General features: G+C 41.5%; 1 protein-coding gene and 1 long non-coding RNA gene across 9 annotated transcripts in view; one reads left to right on the top strand and one right to left on the bottom strand.

The window, feature by feature from the left end:
- Window positions 1-19,645, bottom strand: part of lpp (LIM domain containing preferred translocation partner in lipoma) — a 130,042-nt gene that overhangs the window by 105,981 nt on the left and 4,416 nt on the right. For 2 of the 8 annotated variants that reach the window (XM_084676210.1, XM_084676213.1), the window contains exons 1-2: window positions 5,650-6,360; window positions 3,739-3,842 (exon numbers count right to left, since the gene is read on the bottom strand). The gene's annotated coding sequence lies outside the window, so the exon portion shown is untranslated. Of the gene's footprint in view, window positions 1-3,738; window positions 3,843-3,993; window positions 4,087-5,649; window positions 6,361-6,415; window positions 6,608-7,595; window positions 7,727-18,011; window positions 18,713-19,508; window positions 19,610-19,645 lie in introns of those variants that run through there. The other 6 variants (XM_084676215.1, XM_084676209.1, XM_084676211.1 and 3 more) reach the window with 6 other exon arrangements.
- LOC146254248 (uncharacterized) lies at window positions 6,525-12,546 on the top strand. Its single transcript, XR_014731509.1, has 5 exons — window positions 6,525-6,782; window positions 6,991-7,033; window positions 7,306-7,383; window positions 8,218-8,264; window positions 12,258-12,546. It is a non-coding gene; the product is annotated as an uncharacterized LOC146254248 (long non-coding RNA).

Raw genomic sequence — 19,645 nt, 5'->3', positions numbered from 1 at the left:
TGAGATTAATCAGTTCGTGAACTCCGATCCCCAACCACTGAGAGGTTGGGCATGGTTAATTCTACTTCTTGACATAATGCCATAAAGCTGTCTTGAATGACTAAAATCATCCAGCATTTCAAGAGAACAAAAATATACTTCACAAGATATAATCATGAATGTGAAAGCTATTACATCTCTGACATATTTCCCACTTGGCGTATTATGTTCCCTTTAAAAGCTACAGCACCTGAACTACCTTTCTACGCTGGAGGGTCAGTCTTGCTGTTCCAGCCTCACCTGAGCTAACCTCACAGATATATAGGGACCACACGGTGCATTAGGTCAGATTTATAGGGACCACACGGTGCATTAGGTCAGATTAACTCCTCCAGTTGGTAGGATCCTGAGAGCCTACGATTACTAATGAATATAGGGTCTTGATGTCTACGAGGAGAATCTCTACTGAGTCGATCCGAAGCGTGGACGAACAGAGAGGGTCTGTCACGCAGTCTGTCCATGCTTGGCTTCTCTCCCGCCCACTTAAGAGGCAGTTAGAGAAGGTTCTGTCTGCGTGTTGGTTAAAGGGTTAGGATTAGGGTTAAGGAGTCATCGCTCAATGCTAATGAGTCCACAACAGAGAACATTATTTATAATGAATAAGTCAGACGAGGACTGCATATCCTGTATGACACTAACACCCCCTAGTAGCACAATATGGACCAGCCTGTCCTGCCTCAACATACATCATCCTTTGGAGCTTTATCTATTTTTGTAACAATTAACCCATTTAACAACCCGTTTGTTTCCGAAGACCACAGTGAATGAAACTTGCAGCTTCTTGTGTTTACACTTCAGAGCAGGGAAAGGTTACCCTGTTTCCCATCTCTTTACTCTGAATAACCGTCTGATGCTCTGCTCAGAGAGAAGGTGCTTAGACGCTTGGCTGTACACCAATCAACAACCAGACACCAACAGAAACCAATCAAACCTTTAAAGGGATTCTCTTATTAAGGAAGTTAATCGGCGAGTATTTCACATGAGCCTCCTAACTTGGCTTCTAATCGCTCCAGTTAATCATGAGTTTAGGTTCCGATGTTGACAAGCGATTCATTTGGAAGTCAGTAAAAACATCTAATCTCACCCAACTGCTAACAACATTTTACAATTACGGAGAGTGGAAAGTGAGACCAGATTAAACGTCCCATTTTAAGACACTACAACAGACCAATCTGGTAACCATGACAGTAGACCATGGGTTGACAGGAAAATTTGTATTCTTATAAGTTCCATTCTGCGCCATTTTTTTTTTTTTTGTGATGTAAACACGAGAGTGCATCCTCAAAACAGGGATTCAAGTTGATGGTAGAAAAGGCTAGAAAAAAAGATAGATAGAAGTTTATAAACAATGACTCAGCGGTGGAAAGGGTTAGGGTTTAGAAATGGGTCGTAGTAGAGCCATGTGATAACATTTGCACTGAACTCATTACAATTCTGTTACACAGAAAAATGTTGGCAATATTTCAGCAACTGATAAAACCAGCGAAAAAAGGAAGAAGCGAAGGCTGCTGGGGTGCAAACAGGATGGCTCGCCTCCAGGGACCAAACACTGTCTGTGGGTCTTGTGTAACATCAAGCTAAAGGTAATTAGATTATAACACCATACTATCATTAAAGTCGGCAACATCTTCCCTTGAAGCTATGTTAAATCCTATTACATTTACCTATCCTGTCTACTTTCTCTGTGGGATGGGAATGTGTGTCAGGAAACGTTTGAAGTGTCAAACTTATAGCAAGAGAGAAGGTCAGAGGTGTTGCAGATTAGGCCTTTTAGCTAGGCTGTGTCCACAACAACACTCGACACAAACATCCTGTGCTGGGCACAGGGAGACAGAAATTACATCAGGGGCTAAAGAAACATCACGTAAAACACACTAGAGGAAGCAGACACGGTTAGCGGCCCTGGATGCAATGTAGGATGGCATTGATAGTCTCTAAGAAGGCCCTGGATGCGATGGTTGGCATTGATAGTCTCTTGAAGGCTCTATCCACTAACTATTAACCATCCAGAAATAGAGAAGTGTTCCTTAACGTGAAGATGGATTATGGACAGATAGTCTCACCACCCACGCAGTCACAACAAGGAGTAAACAGACCAAATGTTTTTGATCTATTCATGTATTTAAAACTCTATGGTTGGACTATTATTACAATATGATCTTCCAGCACGTTTTTCTCCTTGATGTTCAAGAGAGCAGCTGACTTGAAAGTGATCTGCTTAAGGTATAGAGCAAAATAAAATAACAAGCCAAAAACCTTTTCAAGAAGAAATGTATGTAGTTAGCCCAGCAAATTAAATGAGACAAGAGTTCAAATCTCCACTCTGAATAGGATGTTGAATACCAGAAAAGACAGATTTGACAGACAGTAGGTAAGATAACAACCAACACCATCTTTAATGCTAAGGTTTAAATGTCTAGAAATCTACAGGAACTGACAGGATCATATTGACAGTAGAGTCTTATCATTCAAACACTCCGATCATCCGAGAGATCTGTTCTCTGTCCTAAACATGTGTTGTGTCCCCAGCACTTGGCCACTCCTTTCCCATATCACCACTTCTAAAATGCATCAAATGAGATATATCCTTAAATATAGAATCCCCCATGTCAGCAACCAACAAATCAAGAATCACAAGATTAATACCCTCCTCTTTTTTCTTAAAGACATATTTGAGCCATAACTATCGAGGCCTTAAAGCATAAAAGGGTGTGCTCTTTAAAGTCTAACATCTCTACAAATGAAATGATAGCACAGAACATGTTCAGCTCAGAGCCAGCCTCAGCGTGGTGAATCGCCACCCCTGCTGAATGCTCTAAAGACCTAACCAGACAGTACAGTGGCACAGCACGATACTCACAGCATCTTGATTCTCTTTAGAAAATAGGAGCAAGTCTCACTGAATGTCAGTTTACTGTTAAGGTTCCTTTTATTCACAGTCAGCCTTGTGCCGCTAAAATGACTCACATCACCTCCTCCACCCTCGTTCAGTCACCATGAGGAGATAAACATTTCCAAATATGGAAAAGAAATTGAGAAAGATTTCAGGGCTATATCAATTCGGCTTGCTTTTAGGGACTGGAATGCCACATTTTTTAACACAAAGTCTCATAACAACGCTGTGGTGCATGCCTCACAGACGTCCTAATAATAACCATGATTGAAGAGAACTTTAAATGATGGAGTTGAGTTTGATCTGACCTAAGATGGATAACACTGTACGCTTGGCTGAAACTCCAAGGATTATGGAGGGAAGGCAACATGGGCAGCTGTGGTTTCCCAAGGATCTGCTGCTCGTTTCCTGACTTCAACACCAGACACAGATGCTGTTATTTGTTTCTTCAGATTAAGCAGCGTTGTATAACACAGCCTGTCTCCAGAGACAAGCAAAGGATGGAAACTGCAAATCATCATCATGTCATTCATCAGGTCAGAAGCATCCAGCTACAGCTCCTCCTCGACAGGTAGCCATGACACCAAACTCAGTCCTTGGTCTCCGCTGCAGTATGTTATACGAGGCTGTGACACACAGCTGGGCTATTTTCGACTACAAACTCAGATCCAGTATAGGAAACGTGTGTTATTGGCACTAACGTGTGGACCGATTCAATCATCCAAGCATTATAAAGTCTCAATTGATCACGGAAATCGATACCAGGGGTCTGGATCTTACAGTATGAGGCTGTGTTACAAGCCTACCTTCTCTCCCTACGGGTGCTCGCGGCAGATGAGTCCTCAGGTTGCTGCCTACCCCAGACGGATGAGTCCTCAGCTCGATGAGAAAGCACCTCGCCGTCCACTATCTGAAGAAAGAGGAAAAAACATATGTTTTATAATAATAATAATGAGTGCTGCTTCCATACCAGGGGTCCTAGTTAACCAGGCCTGAAGGCATCCAGGATAGTAATCCTAGTGGTTTATGTGTATGCCTTTCAATTCTGCTCCACTACAAACTGAATGATATAATCTTCTTCTGCCTTCACACGATCCCTGTGCTGGACAGCGGAGAACAGGTGCAGCTCAACATCTTGAAACTCTGCGTAGGAGCTAGCGGGAAGAAGAAATGACCTCAGAATACACCTGTGTTGCATCAGCAGCAGTAAAGGTGCTGTTATTCACATATCAGACCTCATATATTAAGTCGTAAACATCTCGGCCTTTTCAACGTTTAGCATGATGTGGTTTTCGTGTTTTTCTGTCTTAGATAAACTGTCTAGACACACACATGCCTGTGTCCTTATCTAAACAGTACTAGATGATCTGTAGTTCAGTTCACTACAGAGAGGGAGCTATGAGGGGCGGCTGTATCTGAACTGAGTCGAGGTAGCCTGGGAACCTACAAGGCTGTCTCCTTTTCCCGCAAGCAACACGCTCATTAAAACATCCCATTAAACACTTACAGTAGAACAGCTTGAGTCAACCTACCAGGGGGCCTATCTAGTTGCAGCTTTGGGACTCCACTTTAAACTTGAACATCGTCAAGGCTGTCAAATGTGTCCTTTTTTAGCTGGAAATTTTTTAAGACAGTTCCGTTTAATGTTGCCTGAGTCAAAATATGTGTGGATGACACAGATATATTCAGTTTGATGATTGAGCTCCCGGGGGAGCTTGAAGTTATGGATTTGAAATTCATATCAAAGTTGATGTGAATCTTTTCAGCACGAAAGACTCATGAATTTCCCTGCATGTTAGCAAACTATATTGACTTTGGAGTTGAACAATAGGCCTCTATATTGTCTAGACTGGTTGCCTTGCCTTTCTCAATCTTGAATAATGTAGTGTGACATTAGTGAACAATAAAGTACTTTATCAATCTCGAGATATCTACCTGCATACTTTCAAACTCAGTATGTCTAAAATAGATAGTCCAATATGGAGTTATTGTCTAGTTCACTTATTATAAACTATTCAGGCCCACTGTACAGTGAACATACATTATCCATGCTGGTTAATCATAGACCAAAGGTGAACACGATAGCCGCTTTGATAAGCAGGTTGAATAGAATGTGTTGCGGGTAAGTTCTGACAACATTTGAGTCAATTTTGAAACGCCGTTTACATTAAACGTGTATACATGTGTGTGTGTAGCTCTTGCTAACAAGAAAGCTAGGTGGCTACGTTGCTCCTCAAGCGCTCAGAGCATCTCTTCCGCATACCAAAGTCAGAGAAGCAGTCTCTGCCCCTCCTGGATGTTGTGGGCTAAAAACACAAACTGCATTTAGGCTTCGTTAGCGAGCAGGCTATGTAACTCAGGGTAGAGAGCTCTCAAGTTCATAAAAATCTCGTTATACAAACACAACTGTCTTTAGTGTAATATAAGATCTAGGTATCAGGCTAATAATGCCGGTTTGTGTAGCTTGCAAACGAGATGACAAACCCTCTTTAGAGAGCCCACGCCCTCCAACTGAACTACGGATAGCTAGGGCTAGCTACAGTACACTCTGGGCTAACTAGCTAGCTAGCTAGCTAATCATCTCAAAGAGAACAAGAAGCAACAAACAAGTGTCAAAACAACTTTAACTGTACATACAGACGAAGCTACACACACTGCCGTCTTTAAACAAAGACCATATGGTTCTGCAACAAAGGAATAGTTTCAAAGTCCCTTACCTCGCTCTCTCTAGGAATATAGCAAGCTAGAGTTTCAATTCCCACACAAAAGTCTAGCAAACTTCTTTTTCCCAATTCTAGACCAGACTGGGACAGCAGCGGCCGCTGACGTCACAGCTCCAAATTCCAGCCGACTCGCTGAGTACAGATATTTGCCCATGTAAGGCAAGGGTATATGTGCTATTACGCTCTCTTCCTCCTCTCCTGTGTGTCTGTTGTCGTGCAAACACTGTTTTGGCTCAAAGTTATCATGAGAATGATTAGGAAAGACATTTACAGCCCGTAACAGGCCAATAATGTACGCAAACTGAAAGTATATATTGATAGCCATGGCCATAACTTTGCTGAATGAAATGCCATCATTACTTATTTTCAAAGTCTCAATAGGCTAACAGTGAAAGAAGAAAGGGGTATTGATACCGGGCTTCTTCAGCCAGCTCCGCTGTCTAGACTGAATAACAATCAGATAAGTGATGTTTGCCTATGATAGGCTCCTATAGGCCTATTCTAACCTTGCCATCTACCAACAATGATAGTTCCTTTCCACATCCATAATGATTTTTACAATGCAAAGCAGACTGTTTGCATGTTCCTGATTGAATGCAAATGATGCTAACTCTATGCCACATTTCACTGCTTGCTTTTAACAGTATAGCCTCGGACATACGTTAAGATGAACAGCTTAACAGAAAGACCCTTTCTTATCTTATCTTATTGTTTGTGTTTCATCAAATTCGTTTTGATAAAAGACCTTCAGTTGACGTACCCTCAACTCCACGGCTGTGTTTTCATAGCCAGAAAGAGATTTGTATGGAAGCGTGGTGCAAGTTTAACTGGTTTCTGGCCGTGACACAGTGGTGAATTTCTCATCTTTGTCACAAATGTTCTTGTCTGTTTGACGATTAGTGTGGTGAAACGGGAACTGAGGAATGGCTCTTAAACATCCAGCAACTTAAAGCTGTGAAGGAACAGAGAAGATAAGAACGTCAAAAAGTTGCACATCCCTGACCCGTATCCCCACACCAGAACTATGCCCTCCAACCCCTAGGTCACTTCAGCAACAGTCACACCAAACGCAACCCGTCAGAAGCTGAACATTGTACCCCTTTGAATTCCTTTCCTCGGCCCGATAGGTGACTGAAGCACACCTTGTTCTTCAAGCAATGTTTGTGCATGAAAACCCTTCGGAGACCTGATTATACCTTTGCGCTTCCAGCTGTTTGTAAACTAGGCCTACTTTACCACGCATGAAGAAGCCATGAGAACACACCATTCGCAGATCTAACGTGCTGATAGACCAGACGATTGCAGCTATTTATTATTTTTTTCTTCTGTTTCCAGCCCTGGATCCCTCATCTCTGGTTCTCAGGGCAACAGTGAAAAGGTAATCTCATTTGTAATGTGTGACAGCTTATTTGCAGGTCTGCCTGCCTGCAATTTTCTAATGAGCCCGCAAGTGCCTCTTCTCCGTCTCTCAAAGCTGATTTCAAAAAGACACCCCGAAACAATTCACAAAACAATTACCACTGCGCATGCATTAAACCCTATTCCTGTTATAAATCAAGTTCCAATTATCATGCTCAGATTAGAGGGAACCAGACTGTGATCAGGATGAACCAGGGCTGAAAGTGATTGATGTTTAGAACCCTCCTGTAGGTTTGGTAAGAAGAATCAGACAAGTCTCTCACCACAGTGCAAACCCCTGAAGAGGCTGACAGATTCATGTTCTTTCAGGTATATTAGCTACATTTCACAACCTTGAAACCACCCTGTAGTCCACTGAATTATGTGGAACTAAAGAGCAGTAAAAACTGAAAGAGAAAGGTTTAAGGGGTAACAAAAATAAACTTTTTATGACTTTGGTCTGTGTGACAGCGGCTTTTGCCATGAAGCATGTGATTTCCTGTTTTCTACAGTGGGTGTGATGCATGTTGCCCTTGCCGTACCGCTTCCTCTGAAACATCCACCTCGTGCAGCCAGAGTGCCAGAGAGAACGAGCAGCTGCAGATTGATAAAAGAATGAAATAACATGTCAGACTTAGATGCAAAGCTGTATCCAGCGAGCACTTTATACCTATATATACATATATATATATATATATATATATATATATATATATATATATATATATATATATATATATATATTTATATATACACATATATATATATATATATATATATATATATAGCAGAGAGCAGTCAAATCAACCAGATAGATCAGTTTGGCATTGCATTTTTTTCTCTCCATCAATTAGAATTCATGTCTAAACAGGAATTTATATTTTATGATGTCAAAGAGCCGGGATGTTTCAGGAAACCTCAACTGATAGACATGCTTGCCTATAACATATTTCACTTTAAATTATGCAGCCAGTCCAGTGATCTTCCACCTTTCTGCAGTCATTCTTCCATATTGGGAATCTGATTGACTAGAACCATGACATTTTGATGAAAATAAGAACTGTCAGTGAACATAGGCTGCTGTGTACAGTACAGTTTAACATAGTGACCCAGAGTGTGTCAGTCACTGGGACAGTTCCGGTTGTTTCTATGTTTCTATTCCAGTGACTTACCACATCTATGGAAGTGTGTTCCAGTCAGAGAAAAGACAGGTGATCCACAAACACAAACCAGAGACTGTAATATCAAGACAGAAACAACAAAAGTAGAAGACAAGCTGAGGTACACTACAAAAACCATGTCTTGGAGCAACTAATCAAACAACTCCCAATCCAGATCAAGACCTCTGATTATACTAATGAATTCTAATTCTAATGTTTCACTATGTAAATATTCATTAATATGGCGGAAGGAGACAATCCGCGCCTGCAGCAGTGGTTTATGCGTTCTCTACAGGAATCAGAGATGATCTGTACTAATGCGCTTCATCAACCTGTGAGGAGTTGATTGAACAAGAGCCTACTTTTGCTTTTGTGTTGCGAAATCAATTTTAGGGGATGATAATGTCACCTAGTTCTCGTTCAGACATTGATATGTGGTGGGGGTTTATGTTTCTTTTTTCACTGCACAACAAAATGCAGAAAGCAAACTACACAATGTGTCAAACACATGGGATTTCCTAGGAACGGGCCGAGTACCGAGTACCGAGAACTAGCACTGGCTGGCGTGTGCCCCATGCAAACGTGGTGTGTGAGGAATCAAATCCAAGGATCCCTCGCGTGATATTGATTGTGTAGTGGTTTACTTGGCTAATAGTTAAAGGTAGCTGAGCTGTTTTTGGCTCGAAGCATGCTGATGGTAGCAGCACTCAGGGTGAGAAATGGAAATTGACCGTTACAAGCTTTCAGAGCTGCAGTCTTAAGCTATGGTTGCGCCGCACTGTACAGGATTTTCTCTCTGGCCCGTTGCCATTAACAAAGTGTGTTTTTCTATCGTGGAATCCCACCACACGGTGGCATGGTGGTTATTTAAGGCCTGCAGTGAGAGAAAATATCCAGTTATTTCGCAATCCAGCATTCCAAGAATTCCATCCTTAAAAGGGAGGATGATTCAAATTCCAACAAACGTTAAGTAAACTTTCAACTAAGGTCATTGACGTTGCTGACCAGTGTGTGTGAAGAGCGGCACTCTGAAGGTTACAGGTGACAGGGTGAGGAAGACGGCTAGGGAATACACTGCTCTGACTACACATCTGGGTCATGCGAGGAAACCCACATAGACTCTGTCAACCTGATCTCTGATAGGCCTACAATGTGTTCACAATTCCTCTGATCCAGTCACTTTGTTGCTCTCTCTCTCGGAGGCACCCGCAGCCCTCTAGGGGAGCTGTCCACCGAGAACAACATGATAATAACAACATGATAATAACAACATGATAATAACAACATGATAATAACAACATGATAATAACAACATGATAATAACAACATGATAATAACAACATGATAATAACAACATGATAATAACAACATGATAATAACAACATGATAATAACAACATGATAATAACAACATGATAATAACAACATGATAATAACAACATGATAATAACAACATGATAATAACAACATGATAATAACAACATGATAATAACAACATGATAATAACAACATGATAATAACAACATGATAATAACAACATGATAATAACAACATGATAATAACAACATGATAATAACAACATGATAATAACAACATGATAATAACAACATGATAATAACAACATGATAATAACAACATGATAATAACAACATGATAATAACAACATGATAATAACAACATGATAATAACAACATGATAATAACAACATGATAATAACAACATGATAATAACAACATGATAATAACAACATGATAATAACAACATGATAATAACAACATGATAATAACAACATGATAATAACAACATGATAATAACAACATGATAATAACAACATGATAATAACAACATGATAATAACAACATGAAACACGGCAGCGAAAGTCACAAAGGTTTTGCGTGGGAGGCCAAAAGCTTTCTCACAGTGAAATGATTTGGCTCACTCCTACCAAGTTTCTGTGGAACCGTTGGTCTCTCAAAGAAAATCCTTGACAGGTAGTCAATTGCTAAATGTGTCAGCAAATTTGTAGAGTTGTAGACAAATAACGAATTGTGTTTTTAACACAATTCATCCACAGGGGTTTCGGGCATTACTATAGTGGGCAAGTATCAATTAATCAAACGATTGGGTAAGCCAGTAGCCGTGCATTACTTCATTAAAGTAGCTCACAAAATGAGTATTACTGTATGAACAGAAACACTGACCCACATTTAGAGAATTTAGGGCCATCTTCATTTGGTAATAAGCTACACATGGCCTTTTTAAAAGCAAGTGTCTGTAGAAAAAAAGGAAGTTCAGATGACTGAATCTATTGTCCTCCTGTTTTGCATATCGACTTTCATTTTATCATCATCAGTGAAGATTTTGCATAAAAAATATTGTCCCATTCTGAACGTGAGCAGTTCACTGCATTATTTCCCACATCCTCATCAGGCTTCATAAGTAAAATGATTCTATAATTCGAACACATGCTCACATTATCATTGAGTCGTTATCACTAGGAATATCCATGCCAGGACTGTCGCTATCGTGATTCTAACACAATACAAAAATACAACGAATCCTTGAATGTGCGCAGACAGAGCTATCACTTGGAATTATCTCTCCCTTGGCCCTCTTTCTCACAGGACCATTATTTTTCCCTCCACTGTAAATGCCAGCCAATGCAAAACGGCGAGATTAAGCCCCTCCCTGACCTTTATTACTCCAGATAACTGCCTCCATGGCGTCAGCTGGCTCAGAGCTGACACCAAACAAGGTTAGTTCACAGCAGTGAGTTACATTACAGATCCACGCGATACACAGGTAAAAAATGACAAAGAAACATTATCATGAACTGACATAATTACCGGCTACCCCCAAAACGGAAATCGAACTCTCTAAACAAGAAATAAATCATTGTAGCTCCAGGAAATTTAAAAGATTAATGTTTCTTTAAAACACCCTTGACCACAGAACTGGACGTGTCACCACCCTTTAGCCCAAAGAGATGTCATGGCAGCCAGCTGTTTCAACCCAGTGGAGATGACAGTATGAGCGTATGTTCCAGTTGGGGATAGCCTGAAACCTAAATATCCCTCCGATGATTAAGGTCACTCACTCACTCTCTGCACAAGCCATCCTGACACCGGGAGAGAAGGGCTTAATAAACAAACGGAACTACACATCACATATCACTCTGTCTGCATCCTGAATATTTACCTAAAAGAAAAGCTGTATATAGTCAAAACTGTCATAAAACCTCACAAACAAATCAGAAGGGTTCACAATGCACGAGGGTTAGGTGTGTTATGAGTGAGACAATGTACACCTAGGGAGCCAGGAAACAGCCAGGCATCCAATAACCAAGGTGTTCTCTGATACTACTGGTCATCTCACCCAGTTAAACAGCCACTAGAAGTCAGAGACAGGCTGAACATTTGGTGGCTACTGTGGCAGCAGTGTAAATCTTACACAGGAAGTGACCCCATGTTGGCTTTTGATTATGTCAATTCAGAGATTAAGCTGATCCATGTTAAGGTTGATCCCTGACCCTGGATGATGGGATCAACAAGCATCTCATCGGTCATTTGCCATCGGTATATAAAAGCCTTTATGTTGACTGAGGATTTTAATGTACTCTGATTGGATGTATAACTACTGTCCAGCATAACACTCTGTTCTCTGTTAAATGTGCCTTCATCTTAAATGACGTGAGAACTTTGAAAACTCTGGGTGTTTTGACATTGTATACTTATAAGCGTATGAAAGACGATGGTACGATGGTACCCTTTCTCGTCTGACTGGTGTTGGTGCACTGTGTGACCTCTCAGAAGTCTATGTTAACCTAGATATTAATTTATACAATGTAAAAAAATCACAATATGGTGTAGCGTTGACAGTCTTGCCTACTATGCCTTATAAGCATCCCCCCCATCCCCCAAAATACTAGCTACCAGAAATATGAGTTTATTAGTTTATAAAATGTGCTTCCACCAAAGTTTAAGGTTAACCATGAAAAACTACAAACTTGGATCTTTGCTTATTTTTCTCTCTTCCTCCTTTTCAGGATTTGCTCCCCAAATTCTGCCCAAACTGACCATTGCTTGTACCAGGCTGTGGGGACATCTGCAGTGATGTAATGCCACCCTCTCCCATACACTCCACCCCCGAACAAGACAAGTTATAAAGAGCAATATCTAGTTCCACGGATTGAGACCAGCTTACGTAGATTAATGCTCTAGGACACTGAAATGTTTGTTGTATAAAAGCTCTGTTTATAAAACAATGTGTCATTGCCGTATATGAAAGGCTGTAATCTGACAGATGGCTCCCAGGTCCCTGGGCTGTGGCATATTAAAGGCGCTGGTAGTCCAAGGTTTAGAGTTTATGTGACTCAATGGGATTTTAGATTCCTCCTTATTCAAACGTATTATAAAAAAACTAAAACAAAACTGGGATTATTTCACAGGCTGTTTAATCTCCCCTCTTTTTTGTTGCAAAACTGAGCTGCCCCCATGGTTTTAGCATTCATGGAAAGTGGAGCGACCAAACGCTACAATCAATGAACGCTAGAGTGCAGTCGGCCTATCAGCTTAGAGCGCCAGCGATGCCCTGTGGACCGTTTCACTAGCGTGGAGCGCGCTCAGTCGACTTGACTCACTTCAACCCTCTGCTGCCGTTGCCCAGCTTTTCTAGAAGTGTTGCCATCACTGCCAGGAAGAAGGTTCCTCCAAGCCCTCTCCACCAGCGACACAGAGACACGACACACTTCAGCCTCAAGGACAGCTGCGTTTGCCAAGCTTATTCTGGATGCCTCTCCGCAAGGTTTGAGCCTCCAATCTGACATCCAGTTCTGCATGATCCAGCTCTGCCACGCTGTTAGACGTAAGCTTGCGTCTCTCTTCGCTGAACCCAGGATATCTTCTCTTCCTCAGGGTGATAACTGATCACTGCTGATAACTGACCCCCAAACAAAGGCATTTTGGACTCAGACCAGACCTCCAGAACTCTGCCCTGTGCTCTGAAGTCCAGATTCTGCTCTGCTACCTGGGGATGACTACAAATCCCATGATGCCCAACTCCTTCCAGCAGAAACAAGGTGAGAATTCTACTGAACACCTCTCAGACTAAGTGTAAGTGAAAGAATGGGTTCTCTTCTTGTGAGTTTCAGTCACGCACTTCATGTGAAATAAATATATTCAAAAGAAAATTAAATATAGATCTTTATCCTTCGTTGTGTTTGAAGATAAGCTTTGGTGTGTGGAGAATGACCTCTGATAAAGATGACATCACACATGTAGATGTTGAAGTCTGTGTTTCTATAAGGAGATAATGAGTGACACTATCATGACAGGAACACCAGAAATCTGCAGTGATCCGAGGAAAAAAATGGTGTGTTAAACAGCTCAAAGATATGTTGTGAAACTACAGAGTAATTCTAACAGAATTTTTTTTAAATTAAATATAATTTCTCTGCTCAATTCAAGTGTGTGAACAAAGTGAATCTTTGTGATTAAAAAGGAATAATGTTTCTTGCAACGTGTAGCTAGATACATTCTCTTGACATGTGGAGGGTGTGTAAGTGTTACAGCATTATTCGACTAAGAAAAGATTGCCGAATTGTTAAATTAAATTAACTGTATCATATAATTAATGTTAATGTAGTAAATTAATTGTGAACAATATTAAACGTTGGAGGCTCCTCTGAGACAAGAACTTGATCTGTCTTTTGACACAGAAACACCTCATTGCACAGTCAAAAATCTGTCTCTTGAATACTAAAATTAATACAAAAAAATATATATATATGTCACAATTCCTTCTTAAATGAGCATCAGTAGAAAGGTTTGAAGATTTATAAAAGTGTAAGTCTTCATCTTGGTGTTTTCTAAACCACGATTATTGTTTTGTTGTTATTTGCTCAAGTCAAACTAATAACTCCCAAATAATTCACTGCCACAAAGAAGCATGATTTCTAGGACAAGCATGGTTTCAATTTAGTCTATCCCTGTCATTATCAGCAATATTTCACCTAGTCTCTGATGAGGGCAGCTTGGGGGTCTGTCCTTTTAGAAACCCCTCTCAACAGTTCTGTTTAGTTTGTTCTCTCCTGAAGGGTAGGTTTGTTAACCAGTGAGTGAGAACCCTTGTTATTGACTCTTCAACATGGAGAGTAGCTGTAATCAGAACCTTATCAGGACTTGCAGGTGATGCTGGCAGCAGCTAATTTGTACAATATTGAAAAAATAATAAGCGACTCTTGGTTAAAAAATTACCAGATTCTAAGAGACTGTTATTACAATAATATTTGTCAGGGGTCAGTTCTCTGATAACGATGTTAAAAGTTGTGGAAGTTGGTGTGAAAATCCATTCAGTCCTAGTCGACACTGATGTCTGTGACTATAAACATGCCATATGCTCACAGGGATGGGTAACAAGATATAGTTTTCTCTGCAAAAAAGAAATATCATATATTGTTCTCTTTTCACTTTATATAATTTGTCCACGAATGTGGTCATGATTTAATTTGATGAAATACAATATTGATTTTTCATTGCTTAATCAAAATAAATACACCATATCTTTCAGAAATATGCAAGCAGATGGCAATGCATGATGGCCCATATTTTATATCGCCAATCTTTTTGGAATCCTCCCCCAAAATATACAAATGAAACTTCTTAACTCCAACTACTCATGTAAATTGATATGTTATAAAACATACTTTTCTTTCATAGTTGAGTCCATGGAAACAGAACTGGAATACTTCCAAATGAAGTCCGTTTTTTTTTTCAGAGAGAGAGGGTAAAAAGAGACAATGAGAGAGAGAGTGTGAGAGAGAAAGAGTGTGAGAGAGAGAGTGAGATAGTGAAAGAAAGACTGAGAGAGAGAGAGAGAGAGAGAGAGAGAGAGAGACAGAGAGAGAGGTTGTTTTCTGGGGCTTTGAGGGAGTGCTTTCATCCTGGCCAAACTCCCTGCATCGATGTCACCCTGGATTATCCTGCATCCACTGCCTGGGCTGAAGCTCACCAACACACTAGCTTCAAATCGCACCAACACATGTACTAATGGCTGCTGGAAAGGCATGTGATACAGAAGTCCTTCTCTCCAGATATCTGGAGTCTATTTGGTGTTACACATGTGGCCTTTTGGCCTTTTTTGATGTTTTAGAGGATAGATCCCTCAGATGGCGTGACCTGGCCACTAAACCAGTGAGTGTTGTGGTGGTATCAGACCCTAATGCAGCTCTGTAACAGTGTTGCTGAACAGCTGTTTCAGGTACAACAGGTGGATAAAGCAGGAAAGATGATCTAGCGAGCGTAAAGAGAGAAAACGAAGAACTGAGAGAAAGATTAGTCTCAGATTGTGTCCCAATAATGTTTTTTTTATTTTGTATTATTACTATCAATCCATTCAAAACTTTTGACCTTTTGTACATCCATCTTATTTATCCATTTGATCCCTATTTCACAATGTTTATCTAGAGCAGATTATAGGAAAAGTACAAGACCACAGAGTTATGGGAGAGGGTGTGGAAGGTCATACCTGAAGCTCTTTCATTGTTTGGAATGTTGGCCTGGGTTGGAACACAAGTCATAGGGGCTCAGTGATAGCGCGTACCATACGGGCTAAGGACCTGATGCTGAGGTTCAAGACTGCCCCATGCCATCGTCTCTCTCCCTCTGTCTCTCTCTGTCTCTCTCTGTCTCCCTCTGTCTCTCTCTGTCTCCCTCTGTCTCTCTCTGTCTCTCTCTGTCTCTCTCTGTCTCTCTCTGTCTCTCTCTGTCTCTCTCTGTCTCTCTCTGTCTGTCTCTGTCTGTCTCTGTCTGTCTCTGTCTCTCTCTGTCTCTCTCTGTCTCTCTCTGTCTCTCTCTGTCTGTCTCTGTCTCTCTCTGTCTCTCTCTGTCTCTCTCTGTCTCTCTCTGTCTGTCTCTGTCTGTCTCTGTCTGTCTCTGTCTCTCTCTGTCTCTCTCTCCTATGCATCTGTCTCTGTCCAAAAGTATACCTTTACAAAAAAATGAATACAGAGTAGTGGAATATGAAATGCAAACATTTTAGGAAAGTGGTATTACAGAAGAGTGTTTGCAATTTCAGATTGATCACTCCGTACTGTATCTATGCCAATACAACAACTAAGAGATTGTGTGTTCTGTGTATATCATATATACATGTGATGATATATGTGATATCTATCACATTTGATTATACAGGTTGACCTCCCCTCTGATGATTGAGGTAGAATGAAGTTGAAGTGATTTAAAATTGATTTGAGTATGAAAGCTATGCCGTATGAGTTTTTATTTTGTATTTTAAAACAACTCATTACACACGTTTAATAAAAGTGAAGTGCATCCAATCTGCAGTTGCCAAACTAGAGCTTTTTCCTCCCCAAGTCGAAATAAAATCAACGTTACCCTGGAACCGTGCTTGTCAAGCAGCTCTGAGAGCAACAGGCCGGGCAGTACTACACAAAAGGGGACTAACTATGGCGAGCGCTCTGATTGGACGAGAGAGAGGATAACAGGAGGGTAACTGGAGCTGTTTGTTTACACTGTTTCTGACACACACCTCAGAAGAACATTTAGCCCGAAACCCCGGTCAAGTGTTTGAAAAAACAAAACAAACATCGAGTACAATGTCTTGTTTGTTTAAAACACTTATCTAGGCATTTGTACGGGGTATTAATTATGTGTTCATCTGCAGCTGATCCTCGGCCAGTTCAGCTGATTATCTTTGAGCACGTGAGCAGCACAAGAGCAGCTTAGCTCTCTAGACTTTGAACGGTTCGTTTTTTCACGCTGTGCGAAATGCTGTTTCTATGGCCTTTGGCCCGCAAAGGCTTCAGAGAGAGCACATCATGAACGTTTCACCGTCATGTGCACCTTTTGTAACTGAATAGTCATCCACTAGATGGCACACTGACAAGGGACCTCTGGTGAGAAGCGTGGAAAATTCCATGTAGTTTTGACTGTGCTTGCCTGCATTCCACCTCGCAGCGCCTCCCTTAGCTTTGCCAGTGTGAGTGTATCCACACGCCTTGATTCGACTGAACTGGTTTTCATTCCTTTGCTCTCTTTGCTAAGGTCGCGACGGAGCGCGAGCACGTTGAACACTGGAATTTGGGAGCGTCAAGCTAGCAGTGTGCCAGGAACATTATGAAAAGGCTCACCAGGGCATTTAAACATACTTTTCTGAATCACTTGAAGGCTTATGAGAGCAGCTGTGTCCCTTATCAAAAAAATGTGAATACTAATGTATAAACAACAACAAAAATCTGTTAAATTTGATTTAGTGTGTCAAACTTCCTTCTCTGCTTTAAAAAACATTGGCAGTTGTTTCATAACTCACATGCCTCACCAATACCTCCCCCTGTGCTGTCACTGTCAGGGTCAAGTCGTTGTCTCCCCCTCGACAACGCCAGGTTCCCCCTCGACAACGCCAGGTTCCCCCTCGACAACGCTAGGTTCCCCCTCGACAACGCCAGGTTCCCCAGAGGCAACAGTAGTAGAGAAGGGCTGCTTGAGATTCCCAAGATAGACACCTTCCCTGTGTTTGCTGTACTCTTTCACAGCAGTAACCGACAGCCCTGATGGAAAATTCCTCAAGTTAAAAAGTTCACCAGGTCAAAGGGCTCATGTTTCGGCTGCCCGTGCTGGAGTACAGCATCAGTCAGTTCAGAAAGGAGATACTTGTTGACCCGACAGTCACAGTGATGGGTGAAGTGAGAAAATAAATGACGAAACTAGATGTTTCTAAATGGAGACCAGCGCTCGGCGCGTCTTCACAGAGGTGAAGAACGTCAGCATACAGGCCTTCTCACCTTCCTGGCTGAGTGGAAGCAGTGTAGGCTGCAAGGCTAGCTGCATGCACAGCCTCCTGGTAGTGTGAGGGCTGAGAGTCTGAGACAGAGAAAGGGGGGAGAGAGAGAGGGGGAGACGGATAGAGAGAAGGAATGAGAGAGGGGGGAGACAGGGGGAGAGAAGGAATGGGAGAAACAGAGAGAGGGGGGAGAGAGAGGGGGAGATGGGGAGAGAGAGGGAATGAGAGAGACAGGAATGAAAGAAAGAAAGAGAGAGAGAGAGACATACAGAAAGAAAGAGACAGAGACAGAAAGAGAGAGACAGAAAGAGAGAAAGCCAAGGCTGTGATGGTAGAATACACATCTAATTAATGATGTGTGATATTAAACAAAACCCGACAAACCACACCAAGGATATGCAGTAAAGTCCCCTTGAGCACAGACAGTGTCTTCACACGCTAGGTGACTCCTCTTTTATCCAAGTTAAAACATCATCTTAACATGTTGTTAGATGGTAATTTGTTCATGGCTGAATCAAACTCTAAACTGTCTCCTAAAAATAACTTAATGACTGAAATTTCTAAGCAATTACTACTGCTTAGCAACAAAAGTAATGGCATCTGTAGTAAACAGGTTCAAAGATGATCTCAGAACTGCATCCGCTAAGCCTATAGGTGATCAAATTAACCTAAACCAGAGAGTGTGGTGTGCATGTTAGTATTCTGTCAGGACAGAATGAGTTTAGAAGAGAGAGAGAGAGAGAGAGAGAGAGAGAGAGAGAGAGAGAGAGAGAGAGAGAGAGAGAGAGAGAGAGAGAGAGAGAGAGAGAGAGAGAGAGAGAGAGAGAGAGAGAGAGAGAGAGAGAGAGAGAGAGAGAGAGAGAGAGAGAGAGAGAGAGAGAGAGAGAGAGAGAGAGAGAGAGAGAGAGAGAGAGACAGAGAGACAGAGACAGAGAGAGAGACAGAGACAGAGACAGAGAGAGAGAGAGAGAGAGAGAGAGAGAGAGAGAGAGAGAGAGAGAGAGAGAGAGAGAGAGAGACAGAGACAGAGACAGAGACAGAGACAGAGACAGAGACAGAGAGAGAGAGAGAGAGAGAGAGAGAGAGAGAGAGAGAGAGAGGAGAAAAAAAAACTTGTTAACAACAAAAGCCATTCTTTTTTCAAAGAAAGGAACTGAGAAGTCCTGGCTGTGTTGTAGCTAACAGCATATCTGTTTGGGTTACAGCCTGGTTGCATCATGCCCAATAGACCAGAGCTGCTTTGCGTTCACTTCTTTGCTGACAGTGAACACTGAAGTTGGCAGAAATTTGCTGTGAAACGGGCAGAAACGAGAGAAAAGTGTACAGATTAAGAAAAAAGTAGTGAAGCAACCTCGGGGCCTCAGGCTTTTGTCAGTGGGCATTTCTATCCTGTGACCCACACAGATCCTGTGGTAGTTTTTCACTCTGTCAGATCTTACCACAGTATGTGAAACATTTATGGTGTTCTTTCTCTTTTTTCCCCTCTTTGTTTTCCCACCTGAATCCGTGTTGCTGATACTTGTCGGTTTGGATCACAACCCCAACTTTGACTGGTGGAGGCTGAAACATCCAGCATCTTAAAGAGGGAAAAGCTCAACTCTGTAAGACAAAGAGGAGGAATGCTTCATGTCTCTG

This window comes from Hypomesus nipponensis, chromosome 16, assembly GCF_054491055.1.
Source record: "Hypomesus nipponensis isolate SF chromosome 16, ASM5449105v1, whole genome shotgun sequence".
NCBI classification, from domain to species: Eukaryota; Metazoa; Chordata; class Actinopteri; order Osmeriformes; family Osmeridae; genus Hypomesus; species Hypomesus nipponensis.
This window is presented reverse-complemented; position numbering and strand designations above follow the sequence as displayed.